The sequence below is a fragment of the Grampus griseus genome (assembly GCF_964374135.1).
Source record: "Grampus griseus genome assembly, chromosome: 12".
NCBI lineage: Eukaryota > Metazoa > Chordata > Mammalia > Artiodactyla > Delphinidae > Grampus > Grampus griseus.
Window position 1 is genome coordinate 11,603,595 of NC_139006.1, and position 21,365 is coordinate 11,624,959.

The 21,365-nt window shown below is 51.2% G+C and overlaps 1 protein-coding gene across 2 annotated transcripts in view; it reads left to right on the forward strand.

Annotated features, from left to right (window-relative positions):
* Positions 1-1,014: 1,014 nt before the first annotated feature.
* Positions 1,015-21,365, forward strand: part of NOS1 (nitric oxide synthase 1) — a gene marked incomplete at its 3' end in the record, with an annotated part of 189,460 nt that continues 169,109 nt past the window's right edge. For both annotated transcript variants that reach the window (XM_082667267.1, XM_082667268.1), the window contains exon 1: positions 1,015-1,315. The remainder of the gene's footprint in view (positions 1,316-21,365) is intronic.

Below are 21,365 nucleotides of genomic sequence, written 5' to 3' on the forward strand. Positions count from 1 at the left end.
AGCAGGGAAGGGACCTCTGAAAGTCACCCAGTTGGTGAGGAAGAGCCAGGGTTTGAACCCACATCTGTGAGTTGGCAGAGACTGTGTGTGCTCTTAACTGCTGGGTCCTGCTGCCCCTGGCAGTGAGGGGAGAGGGCAGGGGTGGGGGCCTCTGAAGGGGTACTGAGGGGTACTGAGGCAGAATAAGGACCACTTCAGCACTCCCCAATCCTGCCTTGTGTGTCCCAGTCACAAAGCCCTTTCAACATGGCGTCTCATTCGGTGTTCACTGCAGCTTCAGCAAAGCCCAGAGAGGAAGAGTAACTTGCTCAAGGTCACACAGCAAGTTCAGCACAGGTCTTCTGAGTCTATGTCCAATGTTCTTTCCCCTAAACCCCAGATATGGCTCAAACTCAGAGCCCTAATATAAGCAGGGACGCACGCGGTATAGGAGAGAAAGCTTATGTTTCAGCATAAACACAGACTTTGTTTTTCCAGGCAGCCTGGCCCAATACGACTGGTGGCAAATCCAAATTGCACACTTTGCTGTATGACCTTGAGATCTGGCTGCCTGTCTCTGAGCCTCAATTTCCCTGTCTAAGAAATGATGCCTTACTTTGCAGGGAGTGGTTAAAATCCCTGACGTGGTGTCTCTCCTGCTGTGTGATCTTAGGAAAGAAACTTAGCTTCTCTGAGCCTCGGTTTTTTCACCTACTAGGTGGAGTTAATACATATCCATCTCTCAGGGCCCGAGAGAGTTCACAGGGTACCGCGAGGGCACTGTGCAGGGCCTGGCACGTACAAAGTGTTCAATAAAAATGTTTCGGGGGGTGGGGGTCCTTTGGGAGCACAGTGGGTGACCCTCCTCAGGATCCTGCGGACCCAGCCTGGCCACTGCAGACCCAGCACACACACTCCCGGCTGCCCCCGGCCAGCTGGGGGGAAACCTGAGCCACCCTCCTCCTGGACAGACGCTGTCACTGCTGCTGCCGCCTCTGAAATGAAAGAGAGGTCAGAGCCTAGGGGAGCGGGGCTGGGTGTGCAATGGAGGCGGCCGGCCCGAGAGGAGGGGAGGGGTGGCCGGCGGCTGCCTGACCGCCCCGGTCTCTCCAGGGGAGGCCTGAACCGGCCGGGCCTGGGTGCAGCCCCCCTGCCCTGGCTTCAGCCTCCCAGCCTGCCCCTGGGGAGGGGCCACCTGGTGTCAATTAAGGCCCAGCCACGCGGCTCGCACCACGCCAGGCGGCTGATTAGTGCCGCTGGCCTCTCCAGATGGGGAGCCCGGCCTGAGAGGGGCGCCTGCCACCACGCCAGGGGGAGGCCTCGCCAGAGCTGGTGAGTACCCGGGCGGGGGCTCTGCTCCCCGGGCAGGCGGGCCTGGGGAGCCCGGCGTGGCCGTGGTGGGGAGGGGGCTCGCCGCGGGCTTTGCTCTCTCGCCTCGGTCTGACCTGCCGGGTAGCCCAGGGGACCAAATGCCGGCCTGGTGTCCTTCCTCCCGGGTCATGCAGCTGCAGGGGCCACCCCCGGGCTAAGGCTGAAGGGGACCTGACAGGTGAACGAAGGGCCAGGTGGCCCAGACGGAGACTTTAGGGTCCCAGCGCTCTGCTCGTCACCCCGGAAAAACTGACTCTCTGTGCCGGCCCGTCTGGGCACCTAAGGCCACCTTCCGCCTAACTGCCCGCTCGTGCTCCCGGGAGGCCCCGTTTGCTTGGCGGGCACGAGACCCCTGCAGGAAGCCAGCATGGGGAGCCTGCTGCAGCCAGTGCCGGAGCTCGGGGGGAGCCTCTGGCTTCGGAGTGCCACATGGCCTGGAGCACGGCTGGCGGCAAGCAGGGCCCTGGTCTAGGACCCGTGGATGCCCGTCCAGCGTGCAGGCCGCGCTGCTCTGCAGGGTCTGAGCCACCCCCTGGTTCCCAGTGGGGAGTCAGTCCCAGTAGCGGCAAAGGAGGGGGCAGCTGCCTACCCATGGCACAGACTGGGGGTCAGAGAGAGGCACAGCTCTAGTACCTACAAGCAACGTGGTGACGTGTGACTTGTCTCTGAGCCCACGCTATGAACTGTGGGCCCCAGTTGCTGGCTAAGAGGTGTTCTGTTATCCATGAAAGGGGTCCCTTGTGACAGATGGCGTTATCTCTGGGTGGGACCACTGAGTGGTCTGTGGCAGCCGCGGCTTGGGGCGGAGGCAATGTGTGTTTGAGACAGGATGGCGGGCCCTGGAGGGATAGAGGATGCTGCGTGTGTGTCCACGTGCTTGTGCCACGTGGGGTGCATTTAGGAGATGGGCAGGATCACCTGTGTGAATCACTGGAGCCTGTCTGGACACGGGCTCCAGCACGTAGGCTTGGGAGGAAGGATGAGTTGTGGGCAGAGAGCCCTGTGGTCAGCGGGGCACGGTCACATGTCCCCATCTGTGTCTGCGTGTGTGGTCGTATTGATGTCGCGGCTGTGTAGACGGGGGCTCCTTGGCAGTGTCCCTGGGTCGTTGCAGTCTCTTTTGCCAGCGCAGTCCGTCTTGGGGGAGGTTGGGGATGTTTCCTGAGGGCAGCACCCACGAGCTCCCTGGCGAGCCAGCTAGATGGTCTCCCCTATTGTGCACCCCGGGGAGCTGAACCTGCTGTTTCTCAGACCCCATTCCCACCAAGCTGAGACCAAGCCAGGCTGGAACGTTGTCTGTGGGTCCGGGGTGAGTGGGGAAGGGGGTGGGGCAACCACAGCCGAAGCTCAGTTGCTTTCTGGGAAATACTGGATCTAGTTCATTTCCTCCATAAATATTTATCACGGGCCTCCTCCAGGCTAGAACCTGAGCTCAGCACCGGGACTGTGAGAGTGACCCTAGAATTCATTCATTCACTCAGATATATTGATTGATAGACACCTATACTAGGTGCTGAAATTTCATGGTAGGTTTCAAATCCATTCCTTCCTTTATTCCTTCACGCATCCCGCACTATTTATGCAGCATCCACTATGTACCCAGCGCCGTGTTAGCGGCTGCAGTTACAGCGGCAAATCTGGGAAATGAGAAATCATCGTCTCTTCCAACTTTCCTTGCTGTCTGTACACAGTGAGCCTGGATGTGGCAGAAAGCCAGATGCCTAGGAAGCAGAAGAACACTGGGGTCCTCCTCTGGTCCCTTTGCAGCAAGGCGTAAGGGCCCCATTTAGCCACGCAGCTGCCGCTTGGAACGTCCCCAGTGTCTACCTGGAATTAGTGACTTTCACTGGAGCCCAGTCATGACAATGACGTGCCCTCTTAGGTCTCTGGGAAATAGCCACACCAGGACAGGATGAGCCTTACACACATCCATGGTTTAGCTTCCTTTTCCAAAGGAAATGGTGATAATGCTGACGATTAATTACCAAGTGTGCCTAAGGCACTTGCTCAGGTCATTAATAAATACTAGAAGGTGCCACTTATTTGCCGTGAGCCAGGCACAGGGCTTAGCATAGACATGATTCATCTTTTGGAATTCTTGCCCCAGTCTGATGGTAGCCCTGTCACGTCCCCATTTTACAGCCACAGAAACTGAGGGTACGAGGGGCTTCATAACCTGCCCAAGGCCTTTCTTTTCTTTTCTTTTCTTTTTTTCTGGCTGCGCCATGCAGCTTCCAGGATCTTAGTTCCCCGACCGGGGATTGAACCCAGGCCCACCAGTGAAAGCGCCGGGTCCTAACTCCTGGACCGCCAGGGAATTCCCTGCACAAGGCCTTTCCGACACCAAAGCCTGAGCTTTCAACCTCTCGGCTAGAGCCCTTAAGGAGTTCCCGTCTAGATGGGGACGTGAGTAGAACGTCTACAAACAAAACTTGAGTGGGTCCGCGTGAGAGAGGATGTGCCCCACTCAAGGGGGCGGGGCAGTTAGAAAATGCCAGACAGCAAAGGGCTTCCTCGTCTTTGTAACCACAGAGCGCTTTTGTCCAAACAAAACCTCATGGAAGTAGCGCAGAGCAGAGCTGTCCCGGGTGAATCAAGGGTGGGGGTCTGACCCAGCACGGCGCAGGCTCCCCTCTGCTCCCCTGCCCTTGAGGGGGGGCCCGTGGTCCCTCAGTGAAACCCTGAGGTGTGCGGGTGGCTGGCAAAGCACTTTGGTATGAGGTAGAAGCCAGCCAGTGTGACCATGGCCCGTGAGGATACCTGGCAGGTGAGGGCTGAGGTGACCTTGAAGGTGGCAAAACCAGACGTCTGGGCAGAGAGAAGATGAGGCAGTCATTCATGATTCATTCATTGATTCACTCACTCAGCAAATACTAAGCTCCTACTCTGGGCCAGGCACTGGTCAAGGTACAAGGATTCGAGTGGGGATGATGATAGATCTCGCTTCTTCCCTTGGCCGAGAGCTGATTCTCTGCACGGCCTGACCGAGGAGGCCCACGGGATCAGCGCAGAGCCTTGGCATGGAGGGCAGGAGAAATGGCTCGTTCCTTCAGTAGCACGGGAAGCTCCCACTGTCCGCCTGGCCTTGGTCTTGGCACTGGGGTTACAACGATTAACAGGTGGAGGGAGTGCTTTCTAGAAAGGGAGAGGGAGGGGCTTAACGAGCCTGGGGGCTCCGCTGACCCCGTGGGAGCCTCTTTATCATGAGTTGCACCGCGAAGTGGATCCCACCTTGAGGTAAGGGGGTGAGCCTTTGGGACCCCCGTGTCAGCCAGTCACTGGTCCCCAGCTGGGGCGAGGGGTGTCGTCATTTCCCCAACAAGCCAGCTTCCCTACGGAAGGCAGTTCTCCGGGAATAAAGGTCAGCAGCTGGGGAGTGCGTGCGATGCCGGACAAAGGACACCCGGACAAGGCCCCAGAATTGCCCCCGACGCTGCCCCTGAGTAGCTCCTGGTCCGGGGGGCGAGGCAGGCAGTGGACAGACGAGGGCAGTCGGGAGGGTGCCTTGCCCCAGTGGAGAAGTGCAGAGGGGTTGGGGAGCCCAGGAGGGGGCGCCAGACCCAGTGCGGGAAGTCAGGGGAAGGTGCCGTCGATCTTGAGGCCTGGGTTCAAATCCTAGCCCTGCCACTTGCCAGGTGTTGGCCTTGGGCCAGTTCCTTCCCTCCTAGAGCCTCTGCTTGGTCAGCTCTAGGCTGTAGGTGCTCCTTGGGGCCCCCTTCTGGAATGGTTGGTAGGATTTCTACGTGATTCGAGTAGCCCCGTCCCTGGCACACGGCAAGTGCTGGGAACTGCACATGGCAGAGTTGGTAGATGGAAGCAGGGTCGGCTTATAGAGCGCCGTGTGCCTGCGGAATCTGGGGCCTTTCCTGCAAACTCCAGAGGGACAAGGGAGCCCCGGGGGGTGAGCCCGAAATGGCTGCCAGTGGCAGGTCCTGGGTGTCATCAGTACTTTGGGTCTGTCATGCGGAGGCAAAGATGGGGTGTGTGTGGACTGGGCAAAGCAGAGTCAGCTCAGGAGGGAGCAGGGCCCTGGAACGGACCGAGAGGGGCCAGGCCCCCCATACTCTCCCCACGCCTCACTCCCAAAGCCCGGGTCTAAGCAGACCCTCTCTTTCCCCAAGTACCATACCTTCATCCATCCGTCCACCCATCCATCCATCCATATAGTTAACAAATATTTCTTGAACTCCAACTACATGCCAGGGTCTGAAGATGCGTTTGTGAGTAAGAAAGGATCCCTAGTTCATGGTCGGGGGTCATCAAATGCCAAGGACAGAGGACAAAAAGAGGGACGTGGCCGAGGAGTTGAGAAGATGAAAGTTTTGAGCAGTTTCTGGGTGTCGTAGGCCAGAGGCCTGGTGGCGGGGCTGTGAGGCGTGAGCTCAGCAGGGGAGAGGATGGAGGATCTGCTCTACTTTTGATCTGAGTGGGCTCGGCCTGCAGGGCTTGAAGCGGGGTTTCGGTTCCCGGCCAGAGACTGAGGTCGGGCAGTTGTAATGAGAGCACTGATTCCTGGCCACTGGACCAGTGGCCAGTGACAAGGCCCTGGCCCTTTGGCTTTGCAGAAAAGAATTCCCACAGAGACAGAAAGTAGTGAAACAAAGTGTTTATTAGGAGGAAAAAGAATATGTGGGGAGAGACACAGGGGCAGACTCAGAGAGAGTCGCACCCTCCTGGTAGTTTGAATCACTTTTATGGGGCATTTCTTCCGGGTTTCCTTTGGCCAGTCATCTTGCTTTGCCTGGTTCTGAGTCCGTATTTGGTATATCTCAGGTATATCTCTGTACGCGTGCACATCTCTTAGCCAAGATGGATTCTGGAGAAGAGGCCTATGGGTAGGTTGACATGACTTACTATGAGGTGACGGCCCCTCCCTTTTGACCTCTGAGGAGCCTTTCTGCTCACGTGTAGTTGGGAAGGTCTCCTTGGCCTCGAGGAGAAACGTGTGTTCTCTTATCTGGGCGGGTCTCCGCTCCTCCCCCTGTTCATCTGGGAGTATCTGTCCGCAGGGGACGAGCTCCAGCTGTGTCGCCTGGGGCCCATCGAGCTCCTGCCTCACTTTCAACCAGACCTCGGCGGGAAGGGGCGGTGGCGTGGAGGCCAGGAATGACTGACTGAAGAGCACATGCGTACGTGAGGACGTGCGTACGTACGTGCGTGCGTGCGTGAGCGCGTGCGTGCGGACTGCGTGCGTGGCTGTGTATGGAGGATCGCGGGAAGCGGTGGGTGGACACGTGGATGTGAGGGTGTGTATCGGGGTGTCGGGGGCGGCATTTGTGAGGGTGTGGGGTGTATATACATGAGAGGGTTGTGTGGGTCTGTGTGTGTGTGTGAGGGGTTGTGAGAAGCTACGTGCAAGAATGGGGGGCATGACTGTGAGGGCGTGTGTGTGAGGGTATGTATGAGGGTTTGTGAGTGTGAGAGGATGTGTTTTGGAAGTGTGTGTACATGAGGGCGTGTGCATGAGCATGTGTGTGTGTGAGGGTGTGTGTGTGAGGAGTTGAGGGGAGATACACGTGTGAGGGTGTGTGTACTGAATGGTGTGTATATGGGCGTGTGAGGGTGTGTAATGAAGTATATGTGGCCGTGTGAGAACCAATGTGTGAGAGGGTACGGGGGTGTGGAGGTGTGCGTGTGTATCTGTGAGTGTGTGTGCATCTGTCCCTGTGCACAGGTGTGTCTGGGTCTGTACCTACGAGTGTGTATCTGTGTATTTTCATCACATTCTGGATTCGGAGAGCTAGAGAGAGTCTGGAAGCCCCTTCAGTCCACACCCACCCCCGACCCCAATAACAAGCCCACATTACATGTGCACAGCACTCTAGAGCTCACACTTTCCCATTCATCCATTGTTCCCTGGGATGCCCCCCTCCAGCAGCAGCCCTGGGAAGATGGCTCCATCCCATTTGACAGATGTGGCAACTGAGGCCCTGGGCCCGGAGGGAGATGGGGGCAGTGCCTTTAAGTCCTAGGACTTGGTGTCTGGCCAGATCCCGGCTCAGACTCCTCCGCCCTGTATCTCTTCCAGCTCAAGCGCTTACCCTCGTAACAAGATGCCTATTCAAAGCCCACACACATCCATTAGACTATTTCTCTTCTCCTTTGATTCTATTACTTTCTTTTTTTATCCTATTTCTCCCCTGGTTCCACTTCCCTTCCACTTCATTAGCAATGAATGAGCCTGTAACGTTAACACATCCCTCACCCCCTCTGCCAAATACCTTTGACAAAATCACTCTGCAATTAAGAGGAAACTTCTTATTAAAAAAAATGTTTAAATCAAAGTGGAGCTCATTATTCAAGAAAATTCCGCTAGGGAAAAAGATGGGTTTGCAAACGCTCACCAGGATTCCCCCGGAACAATGCCTTATATAGAGACATTCGCTGCTTGGAAAGAAAAACAAACGATCTCAAATAAAGACCAAATATTTTGAAAGACTCAAACCCCAAAGCAGAGAAAACAGATTCAGTCTTCAGGAAGCCGATCGTGCAATTGGCCAGCAATTCCCACAGATTCAGGAAACAAAATGCATTCTTCTGCCCACTGGATCCTGCATATTAGCTAATGACCCCAAAGGACCTTCCTACTCAGCATCGGGGACTCGGGGCCCTCCAGATGCACACAGGAAGATAGAAGAAGAGGTGATGCTATTATATTCTGAGGAACTGAGGGTCAGTGCTAAGCTCCAGACCCCCACACCACAGTGTGGTCTGAGCTCAGCGCAGCCCAGCCTTGGGCATCCCCGCTCCGGGCAGCCAACGCTCCGTCCCCACCAGGTTCCTCTTCCAAGGGGCCTGTGACCTGACCCTCCAGCCTCCTGACTGGGACCTCAGCTGCCAGCAAGGCAGCCCCAGGGAGCCTGTGTGAGCTGAACCCAGCTGAGGGCGGGAGCTGGGAGTGAAATCCCTCCGGACGGTGCCTGCATTAGCCTTGGGGAGGGGACAGACGGTCAAGACAGTGAAGGTACTCTCCTTCTCCGTCTCTCTCTGTCTCTCCCTCCCTCACCGGCTTTCTGAGCATCCCTCTGGCTCTGCCATGTCACCGCCACCCTAGCGATCATAACGGTAGCCTTTCACTGTCACTGCCATCTTCCACATCCCTGCCCTCGCCAACCTCCCACCTGCTCTGTGCGGTGAGCAAGCCTGGAATGATCCTTTGTCCTTGTTTGTATGTTGAGAGCCAGACGCTCAGAGAGGTTAGGTAGCTTGTCCAAGGTCATGCAGAGCTGGACCTTCCTCCCAAGACTGTGTTCTCCCGTCCAGAACGTTCTTTCCCACGGCATCATGGAGGCTCCCATGTCTCCTTCCCAGGTGTTTCTCCACTCCAGTTGACACCTTTACCTCGATTTCCCTTGTATTCTCTTGACCAGGTTGTAAGATACAGACAGGAATGTCGGGAGAGGATGTTTTTATACGACTGGATGTCTCTTCCATCAGCCCCATGAGGTAGCAATGATGCTGGTATTCGTAGCGGTTACCATCTGTCAGGTACTGATCAGTGTTTTACATGCTGGTTTCAGCCATTGGCACACCCCACCCTTACCTGCCATGGCTGGAAACTGGCACAGACTAGTGGAAGAATATTAAATCGACCTATTTGGCTGGAGTGAAAGGCCTGTCCATGAGGACTGGCACGGTACAGGGCCACGCTAGGCATTTGGGATAGTAATTCCAAGTGAGCAACAATTTTTGAGCAGTGGGTGTAGCCTGTGAAATGATGGCATATAATAAAAAAGAATGAAATAATGTCATTTACAGCAACATGGATGGACCTAGAGATTATTATACTAAGTGAAGTTAAGTCACACAGAGAAAGACAAATATCCTATGATTTCACTTATATGTGGAATCTAAAAAATGGATACAAATGAACTTATTAACTAAAGAGAAACAGACTCACAGACATAGAAAACAAGCTTATGGTTCTCAAAGTAGAAAGTGAGGGGGAGGAATAAATCAGGAGTTTGGAATTAACAGATACACATTACTATATATAGAAGAGATAAACAACAAGGACCTGCGGTATAGTACAGGGAACTATGTTCAGTATCTCATAATAACTTACAATGGAAAAGAATCTGAAAAAGAGTATGTGTGTGTGTATAAATATAACCAACCAGGGTTCTTGGCCTCCTTAGTCAGTAGAAATTGATCAGAGGCCAGACAAGAAATTCAGGCAAGGCTTTACTGGGGCCCCTGCTGCAGCAGAGGGCAGCGAGAACAGACGACAGGTTCCCTAGCCCGGTCAGCTCCCTAATGTGGGGCAAGCTTGTTCCTTATATGGGGTGAGGGTAGAGGGTGTCCAGGGGTCGGGACGGAGGGCTGGCTTAGGTGTTTTGCCCACCCCTTAGGTGGTGCTGTGTGCAGGGGGCATGCTCAGCCCCTGCTTTTGCTCCCGACCCCCTGCTTTTGCTCCCGACCCCCTGCTTTTGCTCCAGGCTCTTCAAAAGTGGCAGTTGGGTTTTTTGGTCTCTTTGTATCTTTTGTCCAGAATTTGTCCCAACTGCGCATGCACACAGTTATTTTTAGTCCCGTATAGTTTCCTTGTCTGTTTGTTGCTGGAGGAGAGATGTGTCCAGGTGCAAGCACTGCAGCAGAGGGGCCCAGGTCCCAGCCTGTCTGGGACCACTGGCTGAACCACTTCGCTGCACACCTGAAACTAGCACATCATTGTAAGTCAACTAGACTTCAGTAAAAATAAATAAATACACAGAAGTAGAGAACAAACGTATGGACACCAAGGGGGGAAAGCGGCGGGGGGGGGGGGGGGGGTGGTGGGATGAACTGGGAGATTGGGATGGACATGTATACATGATGTGTATAAAATGGATGACTAATAAGAACCTGCTGTATAAAAAAATAAATAAAATTAAAATGTAAAGATAATAAATAAATGGAAAGGGAAAACTGAAAATAAAAGATGGCATATAGATCAGTGTCTCTCAAACGTGGAACACTTTTAAAGGGCACATGTTCTCACAAATGCGCCCTCTCAGTGTCGTCATAAAATACTTCTATTAGGATGCTGCTTAACTGTGTACCAGCAGAAAAGCGGACATGACTTCTTCATGCTTATATCCCTGTAAAACCAAAACAAATCCACACGTTGAACACCGTCCGATTTTCAAAACAAATCAAATTCAAATTCAAACATGGACGTGATGGCTGGAGTGAAGTTCTGTTCGCAATGTGAGTAGATGACGCATGGCCCAGAGGGTCCCCTGGGATCCCCCAGCCTCTGCCCCAATGGGCCCCATGAGGACTTGGTTTTCCCTCACTCTCTCCTCACACTGCTTTGAATCCTGTCTGTACAGCGTGGCGTTCCAGCCTTTGGTCTTCACCAGACACGGAAAGGATCATTTCTGTATCACACCCATGGCCTTTTCTTGCTATTGTGCAGTAATTAAAGCAGGACAGCTCAGCCCATTTCCGTCCTCACAGAACAGTCCCTGGACCACGTGGCAATTCTTAATGATAAGACAGTTATCAGCAAATCCAGGAAAGGCTGATGGTAATGTCCTCCAAATAAAAACACAACGATAACACTTCTAACACGATCAGAGTGTCTTATGAACCCCCAAGGAGACCTCAAGTTCAGGAACTCAAGTTCAGAGGCATCTAGCGGTGGCGGGGAATGTACATTCAAGTTAGGGGGTCCAACTAGGAGGTTATGGGGGCATTAAGATTTAATGCCGGGAGGGCTCCAAAGGCCAAAATGGGAAGGAAGGTCTGAGTGATGGGCTAAAGGAAGGTTAGGTAGGATTTGCGTTTTGATGGTGATGCCCAGAGAACTGGCACAGGGTTCCTGGAGCCTCCCAGATCTGTGGGGTGCCAGGAGGAAGGAATTGGCAGTAAACTGGGCAAGGAAAAAGCCTCAGCTGGTTTTTCCCGAGCACACTGGGATCCTGGACTTGGCTTCACTTGTCCCATCCTCGACTTCTTGGTCGGTTAAACAAGACCTTCCACCATACATGGCAGTATAGACAAGTGAGTCAGGGGACAAGCTGATTGGAGTCTGAATTCTAGCTCTATGACTTACCAGCTGTGGAACCTCAGACTAGCCCCTGAGCACGTCTGCAACTGGGTTTCCTGGCTATAAAAGGGAAGTTGCGTTAGTACCCTCCTACGTTTGTTGTCGAGGTCGGACGCAAGGACTGGAAGCTTGTATGCTCAGTAGTTTACAGCTTCTGCCACTGCTGTCGCTGTGATTGTACCACTGTGTGATGGGCGGCATCCCTTCATCAGCGCCCTCGATCTGCCTCTCCATCAACCCGGGTCCCAGGTCCCCTCACATGTACTGATATATCCTGCTCCCCACCTGTGAAGACTGTATCAAAAGCCTTCACACCCAGCTGCTCTCCTCCTTCCTCTAAAGAAGGTTTTCAACCTGTCTCATGCCACACATCCCTTGGCCATCTGGTGAAGCCCACAGACCCCTTTGCAGAAGAATGTTTTTCAATGCGTAAAAAATAACACCCAAGGGCTTCCCTGGTGGCACAGTGGTTGAGAATCTGCCTGCCAATGCAGGGGACACGGGTTCGAGCCCTGGTCTAGGAGGATCCCACATGCTGCGGAGCAGCTAGGCCCATGAGCCACAGCTACTGAGCCTGCGCGTCTGGAGCCTGTGCTCCGCAACAAGAGAGGCCGCGATAGTGAGAGGCCCGCGCACGGCGATGAAGAGTGGCCCCCGCTCGCCGCAACTAGAGAAAGCCCTCGCACAGAAATGAAGACCCAACACAGCCAAAAATAAATTAATAAATTAATAAACTCCTACCCCCAACATCTTCTTTAAAAAAAAAAAAAAGAAAAACCCAAGTTTGCAAAGGAACCAATTATATCGAGACATAGTTACCAAAAATGTATTTCAAAAAACAAATATGATATGGGAATAGGTGTGTTTTTTTATTTATGCATTAACTAAAAGAGTAGCTGTGAGCCTAACACGCTGTGATTTTGAAGGAGTGAGGAGCATACTTAGTTCGAGATATTTGCAACGGTTGTAAGGTGGTATGAAAATACTTGTGATTTCTATCCGTGATAAAGTCACAGGTTCGATAATACCAATATGGCCTTCTCTGTATTCGTAAGGAAAGCTAATGCTAAATTTCAGCTAGAGGTTAATAAAATAAAGATGTAATTATTTTTCCCATCCAAGTTCACGGCCCCTCTGAATTGTATCCAGAGACCCTTTGCTCCAAAGCCAATGGTGTTAACTGCATGCAGCTTTTGCCACTAACTCTAGTAAGCTAAGATTTCTCTCTATTTGAATGTTCAGAATCTCTTATCTAAGAACATACACCTAGTTAAAAAATAATCACGTAAGAGAGAAAGCCTTACAGTGGGAAGCAGTTCCCCATCCCGCCCCTTCCTACTCTTAGCCTGCTTCCCAAGGACTCCTGCTCTTACATTTTCTAGCAGTTTCCTCTGTGGTTATCTCCAAATCTCTAAATACCATACGTATACTTGATATTTATTGATTTCCGGACCTTAGACCTTATCTATTGACATTTCCTTCCCTGTCCTCCCAATATGTCTATCACTATTTTTAATTCCACATTGGTTACCTTGGCAACTTTAAGAAATGCCTTCCACTTTCATTTCTTATTCCATCAACCACAGGTGGGGTATCTTGACTCCACAACTATTTCAGATGAGGTGTTGATGTTCAACCTTCCTTTCTTCTCCCCCTTTTCTTGCCTGATCGATGCCTATCCCTGATTCTTTCTATGTACAAGTCCTATCTACCAATATAGTGATAAGCTTCTGGAAAGCAGGGACCTGGTTTGGTTTCTCGTGTATCCCAGCACAGTTTTTGGCACATAGCAGGTAGCAGTAAGTCTGTGTCCTGTGCTCTGGGAAAGGAGACGGCAAATTTCAGAAGGAAGAAGTCTTTTTCGTATCCTTCCCAAGTTTGGTGACTTGCTTCCCATGTGCCGTTCCTATTCAAAAAGGGAATCCATTTCCTGTGAGAGAGAACTTTATAAAGCCTCCCCCTTCACTCAAGCCTCTTTACATCCATCCAAGGCTTCCCAGTTTCTTGAGACAAAATCCAAACTCAACCCAAGGCCCTGGACTCTCGCCAACTCTCTCATTCCTCTCAGCTTCACATCCCATAGTCCATCCAGATAGAACCACTTACTGTTCCCCCAAGTTAGCACACTTCCTCCTGCCCTTGCCTTTGCACCTGCTGTTCATTCTGAATGGAAGGCCCATCTCCCCACAAAAGCCCCGCAAAGTATACCCTATCCATCCTTCCTGCCTCGACTTAGACATCGCCTCTGCCAGGAAGTCTTGCTGGACCCTCCTAGGTCTTGTGTCCTCCCACAGACTCTTATTATACACACCCCACCATATCCCATATCATGCTGAACTGAGACCACCTATTTACTTGCTCGTCTCTCTCTCTAGAATGTAAATTCCTTGAAGGTAGAATCCATAGGTTATTCAGTGTTAGGTCACAACAATGTTTAACCCAGTGCCTGGAAGCTAGAAAGTGTTCGATAAATACCTTTATGATGGGTGCATGGGTTGATAGATGTACTATATCTAGATATATATCTAGATAGTACATGGATAGATGTATATCTATCTAGATATATATCTAGATATATCTAGATATATATAGATGTACTATATGGGTATATGTATATATAGATGGGTTGATAGATGTACTATATCTAGATATATATCTAGATAGTACATGGATAGATGTACTAATAGATGTACAAATGGATGGATGGATAGACGGATGAATGGACGAATAGATGGACAGATGAATGCTTGGATGGGTGGGTGGATGGGTAACTGGGATGGATACACAAATAGGTGAAAAGGCTCGCGGTTGGCGGGCTGGAAGGCAGGCGGCTGTCAGAGCCCCGATAAGGGTGTGTGATAAGAACCATCACAGGGAACAGTTTTCATATTTCCTTCATCCCAAAACCCCACCATTGGTGGAGGCATCAAAACATGTGCCCTGAGGTGACTTCATTGGTCCTATTGCACGTAGCCTTGAGGTTAAGTTCGTGCCCCTACTTTCCCCAGCTCTCCCCAGTAACCCGGGCTGGATATTTCACTCAAAAATGTCTGTGAAACTTCCTGGAAACTGTACTTTTATGAAGTGCTTTTGGGGCTCTGCATTTTCGATATCAGCTATCAATGGTGGAAGCAGAACTTTCTTTGAATTTATTGTTCAGCACAAACATTTCCTGATGGTATATTGTGCTCCAGCAACTATGGTAGGTGCTAGGGATGCGGAGATAAACAATCATTGCCTCCCTGGAGCTTAAAATGTGGGGAAAGCAGTGGATGTAAACATGTACTCAGCTGATAAGAACACAATAACAGCAGCAGTCAATGTTGCTACCATTTATTGAGTTCATGCTCATAGGAGAATAGGTGGAGACGGAGAAAGGAAAGAGGGTGGCCCTGATAGGAGAAAGTACAAGAAAAATAGAATAGCCTGTCCTGGGAAGCAGGGACTATTAGCTTCATTGTGTGAATGTAGAAAGTGAGGCTCACGGGGATTGGCTGAGTCACTCCAGGTCACACAGCTGATAAGGGGCGGAGCCAGAGTTCTCCCTGCCTCCAGGTCCCAGGCTTCTAACAACTGCTTGGCCGGGTTCTGTAGCACACAGCGGAGCACCAGAGAAGGACCAAGAGTGGGTAAGCCAGGGGCCAGGGGCCAAGGCGGAGAGGGAAGTGAACTCTTTCTTCCTGGAGGGTACATGGAGTCTCCATGGACTTGAGGGCCATTGTCCTGTGGTCTCTGATGCCTCCATGCCTGGTGAGATCCGTGGGGTGGAGCTTGAGCTGAGGCTCTGGCCAAGGGCACTTCCTGGCTGGGGTACCTTGCTGGGTTTCCCCAAGGCAGCACAGTGCCAAGAGCAGGACACAGCTTAGGATCAGGGAGTCCTGCGCTGGAATCCCAGGCCGGTGCCAGCCGTGGGACAGGCGAGCGGCCGAGCCCAGTGCCTGGCTCCCAGATTGAGCTCCCTGAGCCTCTGTTTCCTCATCTGAAAAATGGGAGTGATGGTGCCTACTTTGCCCAGTTGTTGGTATTGGGATAACGTATGTCAGCCTGGCACACAGTAGGGCTCAGTAAGTGGTGGGTCACTTTTGCCGGCCCTTGGGCACAGACAACCTGCTCAGACCATTCTCAGACATGACCCCTTTGTGGACAGGATACCCCTTTGAAAATCTGATAACAGCTGGCACCTCTGAAGGAAAATACACATACACCCTGCACTGCGCATGCCATCTCAGGAGGCTCGTGCACGGCTGTGGGCCCAGAGTCAGACCTCCTGGTCTCAGGGCCAAGGGATAAGCCCTGCAGTTGCTCCCATTAGCATTTTGGTGATCTCGGATTTTGGAAACCCAAAGAACCATAGATAATCCAGTTTGAGAGCCTCTCTGTGGACAAAGAAGAAAATTCTCTAAAGCATCTGTGAATTGACAAAATCAACCACCACCACCATCGTTTGGACATTTCCCATGTTCTGAGCATGGCATGAAGCCTTTTACATGCATGAGCACTTTTTTGACCAAACAAAGCAATCCCACATATAATAAGCCCCATTTTGCAGATGAAGGCGCTGAGGCAGAGAAGTTGCCCAGGGTCATTCAGTAAGTGGCAGAGCCAGGATTTGAACGTGGGTCCATTTACTTCTAACAGTCGAGCTCCTAACGTGAGAGGATTTTATTACACACGCCCTTAAATATAGTAAGACGGGGTCTTTGTTGGACCAGAGCTCATGCGGGTAGATCAGCGGCAGAGTGGATGCAGCGGGACGTCCCAGTAAGACCTTGGAGATGTCCGTCACCCTGACTGCAGTGTGCTCTGCTCCCAGCCTTGGGGCACACGGGGCGGGCTGCTTGCTGAGCCCATCCCTCCCGAAGCCCCCTGAAGTTTCCAGGGCAGGATGTGGGCTGCTCTTCTCACAGTGACACAGAGCAGCAGGGCAGCTCCATTCATGACAGCACATGGGTGTTCTTTCCTGTCATCGGATGGCCAGTGTCATTCCTAGAATTCTGAGACTGTCTAATAAGAGGAGCAACCAGTAGGCCATGGAGTCATCGGAAGCTGGTTGCCCAGCGGCTTTGTCTCCTGGAAGGGATACGGTAGCGGGTTCTTCTCCCCCATGATTTTGATAGACAGGGAAGCACCAGGCTGGCAGCCTGATGGCGATGTCCTCCCCCACAGAGGGCCGCAAGACCCACTCAAGTGGGTAGCTTCAGTCCCGGGCCCCTCCCAGGGGCTTGGCCGCCATCCACAGGGGTTCCCCTGAATGACCAGCTCGTGCCAGTTAGAGCTCTTGCCAGCCGTCATCTCCCTCTGTCGGTCTCCACCCACGGAATGTGGGAGACACATCAAAGCAGAAAGGAGGGAAGAGGCAGCCTGGAAATGTTCCGAGTCCAAACGTTGCTCAGGCCCGGAAGTGCTGGGGGACACCAGGTGCATTATTGACATCTCTGGGCACCCACTTTTGAAATGTGAGGGGGCATGCCAGTCCACTCTGCAGTCGGACAGTGGGGTATTCACCATCTTGAGTAAGAGCCGTGTTAGTTTGCGAGGGCCGCCGTAACAAACGCCCACAGGCTGGATGGCTTCGACGATAGAAATGTATCATCTCACAGTCCTGGAGGCTACAGGTCCAAGACCAAGCTGTCTGCAGCGGGGACTCCTTCTGAGGGCTGCGGACGAGTATCTGTAGCGTGCCTCTCTTAGCTCTGGCTGCCTCAGGGCTCCTCGATGGGTAAGTGGCATTGCCCGGTCTTCACACTGTCTTCCCTCTGTGTCTGTCTGTCTCTTCATGTGGAGTTAGTCTTATAAGGACACCTGTCATATTGAATCCCCGCCCCTACTCCAGTGTAGGACCTCATCTTAACTAATTACATCTGCGACGACCCTATTTCCAAAGAAAGTCACATTCTGGGGTGCCGGGGGTTAGGACGTCAATCTATGAATTGGAGATGGTGGGTTTTGGGGAGCATAATTCAGTCATGACAAGAGGGGGCTTCATAGCAACTCAGGACTGCGTGAGAACGGCTTGGGATCTGCTGTCCCTTCGACGAGTAACCAACAGAGAGATGCACAGATGAGGCGAAAGAAGGGTGGCGGGAGGAGACGGGGGAGAGGTCGTGGTTATCACTGAAGGCACAGGACCTGAGGGTGGAGGGCACAGGCCTGACGCCAGAACCAGGTTGCAGGTCTTCCACTTGCCCCTCCCCCTCCCCCTCCTTCAAATAAGCGAAGCGTGAGGTACTTCGGCATTTGGAGGCTGATTCCTCTTTATGGAAGAAGACCAGGGACAAGGGACTTGAGTGCCGGGGGCCAGGTGGGCAAGGGGAAGCTGTTGGGAGTTTGGAAAAGAAATGGCGTTCGATGTATTTTGCCTTTTTAAATGAGGGGATTGAGACCACTTTTCCTGCTCCCACTTTAGCTTCCCTAGAGCTGCAGCTCTCACACTTCAGCACCCATCCGTCTACCCCACCCAGGGACCGGGTTAAAAAGAAAAAGGAGATTCCTGGGTCCCACTTCCAGGGATTCTGTTCAGGACAGACTCTACGATTTGCAGGGCCCCATGCCAAATGAAATGCTGGGGCCCCTTGTTCAAAATTTAATAAGAATGCAAACTATTATATAGAGAATGGATAAACAAGGTCCTACTGTACGGCACAGGGAACTATATTCAATATCCTGTAATAAGCCATCACGGAAAAAGAATATATACATATGTAATTGAATCACCTTGCTGCACACCAGAAACTAGCATATGTAAATCAACTATGCTTCAATAAAAAGAAAATAAATCAACTATACTTCAATAAAAAGAAAATAAATCAACTATACTTCAATAAAAAGAAAGAAAAACTAAAAAAGAAAACATTTAATAAGAAATTCAAGGACAGCAGCAGCTCAGGGCCCCTCTGCGTGTGAGTTGGGGGAATACTCTAGAGGGAGTTGGGGGAAGGGGAACCCTTCCTAGGCTTGGCCCTCTGCCTCTCCCGCCTCTGGAGAGGACTTTGCAGAGGCCAAAGGACACATGTTTGTGCCCTGGTCTCTAAGCCTCTCATGACAATTTGTGGGTGGCTTTGACCGAGGTTCACCCCAAAAGGATATCAGGAAGTTTGAGCTGGACTTTGCAGTTTTCCTGTGAAAGAAGACAAGTGCTGGCATTCCCCCCGAAGTCAGGTCAGCCAGCGTTCCCAGGTGGCACGTGGCATCCCCAGCACATTTTTAGAGGAACCAGACCAGAGAGCTCCAAGGAGAGAACTCCCTGGGGTTTCAAGAGAGGACATGCCTGAGATGGGGTCTGGCATTGCCCGTCCTCTCTCTGAGCCCGTGGTTGGTGTCAGATCTATCCCAGTGCCTGGCTCACTGAGGGGGATGGTTAATTACTTAACATTAGGGACATGAAGGAATAAAGAAAATGTAAAGACAGACAAGGGACACTTCCCTAGGGTCTTTACCTGCTAAAAGTCACCAGCAGCCCCCCAACTCAGGGCCAAAAAAATGAAGAGGCATCAGATCTGGAGGAGGCTTTGGGCAGCGGTGCATCATCTGGCCGGTCTCCTCCCATACGGACTGCTGACCCTGGAAGTGTGCACACGCTGAGTGCTCCCCAGGTGGGAAGGCATGCACCCACACTCCACCCCCCAGCCCCCAGACCTGATCCCAGGAACTTCTCAGTACGTGGCTGCACCCACGGGGGCCAAGCTAGTTCTCCCTGACCTGGTTCTGGACCAAGAGAAGTTCTAGGTGAGAAACCAAATTATTGCAAGGTCCCAGCCGCAGTGCTCCGGGAGCCTGTAGTCCAGCTGGTGTTATTAGATTCTGTAGGGAGTAGCTAGAGAACGAGACAGTGCCATAAAGCCCTGAGGGTTCGTTCAGGAGGGGGAAGGAAGGTTGGTGCGAGCTGGACCCATTATGAGGGATCCCGGAGAAGGTGGCGTTGGTCTTTTGGGCACCTGCCAGCACCCCACTACAGTAACCACATCAGCGGGATTCAGAATTGAGTTGGATCCTTTAAATTCTCTTTCCTATCCTCACCTCTTGCTGAGAGTTGAACAGTGTCCCCCCAAAAAAGATATGTCTGAGCCCTAACCCCATTACCCCTGACTGTGACCTCATTTGGAAATAGAGTCTTCGCAGATGCAATTAAGTTAAGGATTTCTTGATGAAAGCATCCTAGATTTAGAGTAGGCCCTGACTGGTATCCATTGACTAGTGTCCTTATAAGAGAAAGGGGAAGGGAGAGATTTGAGACACAGAGAAGAAGAGGGTGTGAGAATGAAGACAGAGATTAGGGTGGTGCACTTATAAGACAAGGAGCACTAAAGATTGCCGGCAACCACCCAAAGCGTGAAGGGTGCCCACGACCCCTCATGTAATTGATTTGCAACTTCATAAGCATCTATAATATTTCAAAATTAAAATGTTTTTAAAAGAAAAACATTTAATTAAATGTGGTCATTTTAAAAAGACAAAGAGAAAGAGAGAGGCATGGAATTAATTCTCCTCTGGAAACTTCATAGGATGTGGGCCGGGCTGATCAAGGGTTTTGGGGCTTCTGGTCTCCAAAACTCCAGAGAGAATAAATGCTCCAGAGAGAATAAATGCTGCTGCCCTGAACCACCAAGTTTGTAGCAATTAGTTAACGGCAGCCCCAAGAAACTCGTGCAGATGTGATGGACACAGGCCCGCCTGGCTGGACCCAGCACACAGTAACTTCTCAATAAACACGTGTTCATTTTAGGAAGTTGCTTTTCGTTACACTGACTTTTAAACAAGGTTATAAGGGCTCTTAAGATCAGAACAATCAGCATTCCTAGGAAATTTAGGACGTAAGAGCGCTTTTGAAAAGAGGAGTTTCGTTGCTAAATTTGAAAAGCACTCTGGAGCACTTTCCTTCCCAAACTGTGGTCAGCGGGACTGGTGAGAAATGTAGGATCTAATGGTTACAGGCAGAGCTCGTTTTATTGTGCTTCACAGATACTGTGTTTTTTTACAAATTGAAGGTTTGTGGCAACCCTGCGTCGAGCAAGTCTACCGGCGACATTTTTCGCTTTTGTGTCTCTGTGTCACATTTTGGTAATTCTCATATTTCAGTCTTTTCCATTATTATTCTATTTGTTATGGTGATCTGTGATCAGTGGTTTCTGTCACTACTATGACTTACTGAAGGCCCAGGTGATGGTTAGCACTGTTTTAGCCATAAGGGATTTTTTTAATTAAGGTACGTACATTGTTTTGATACATAACGCTATTGCCTACTTAATAGGCTACCATATAGTGTAAACGTAACTTTCATATGCGCTGGGAAACCAAAAAAAAATGTGTGTGACTCGCTTTATCTCAATACTCGCTTTATCGTGGAGGTCTGGAACCTGTATAGTAACAACACCATGTTATAAACTTCAAAGTTGCTAAAAGGCTAGATCTTAATTGTTTCTACCACAAAAAAGAAATGATAATTATGTCAAGTGATGCAGGTATTGGCTAATGCACCTGGTGGTAATCATATTATGACATATAAATATATGAAGTCAGTACATACACCGGAAACTCGCATGATGTTACACGAGTTTAAAAATAAATAAAAAAATAAATAAATAAGACATAAAAATAAATAAATAAGACAGAAATGCAAACCTTCAGACCCTTCCTCAGACTTGCTGAATGAGCACCTGCATTTTAGCAAGATCCCCAGGGCGCCTGGGGGTACCTGCGATTTTGAGACGCCTCCATCGGGAGCATCTTTGCCCCGCTCCTCTTTTTAAGAAAAAATTTTTTAATGGGATTTCTGACTTTTAACAATAAGCTGTTTGCTGTTTCCTGAGCCTCTGATTCTTCATCTATAACATGGGACCAGGACTGCTTATCCTGGAGGGATGTTCTGAAGGTCAAACGAGACAGGTCCAGGACCGGACGTGCTCTCTCCCGCCTGGACCTCTCTCTGTCCCTCCTGTGGGCAAGAAGCTCTTTTCTCCCAGCATTTGGCAAATGGAACACTGGC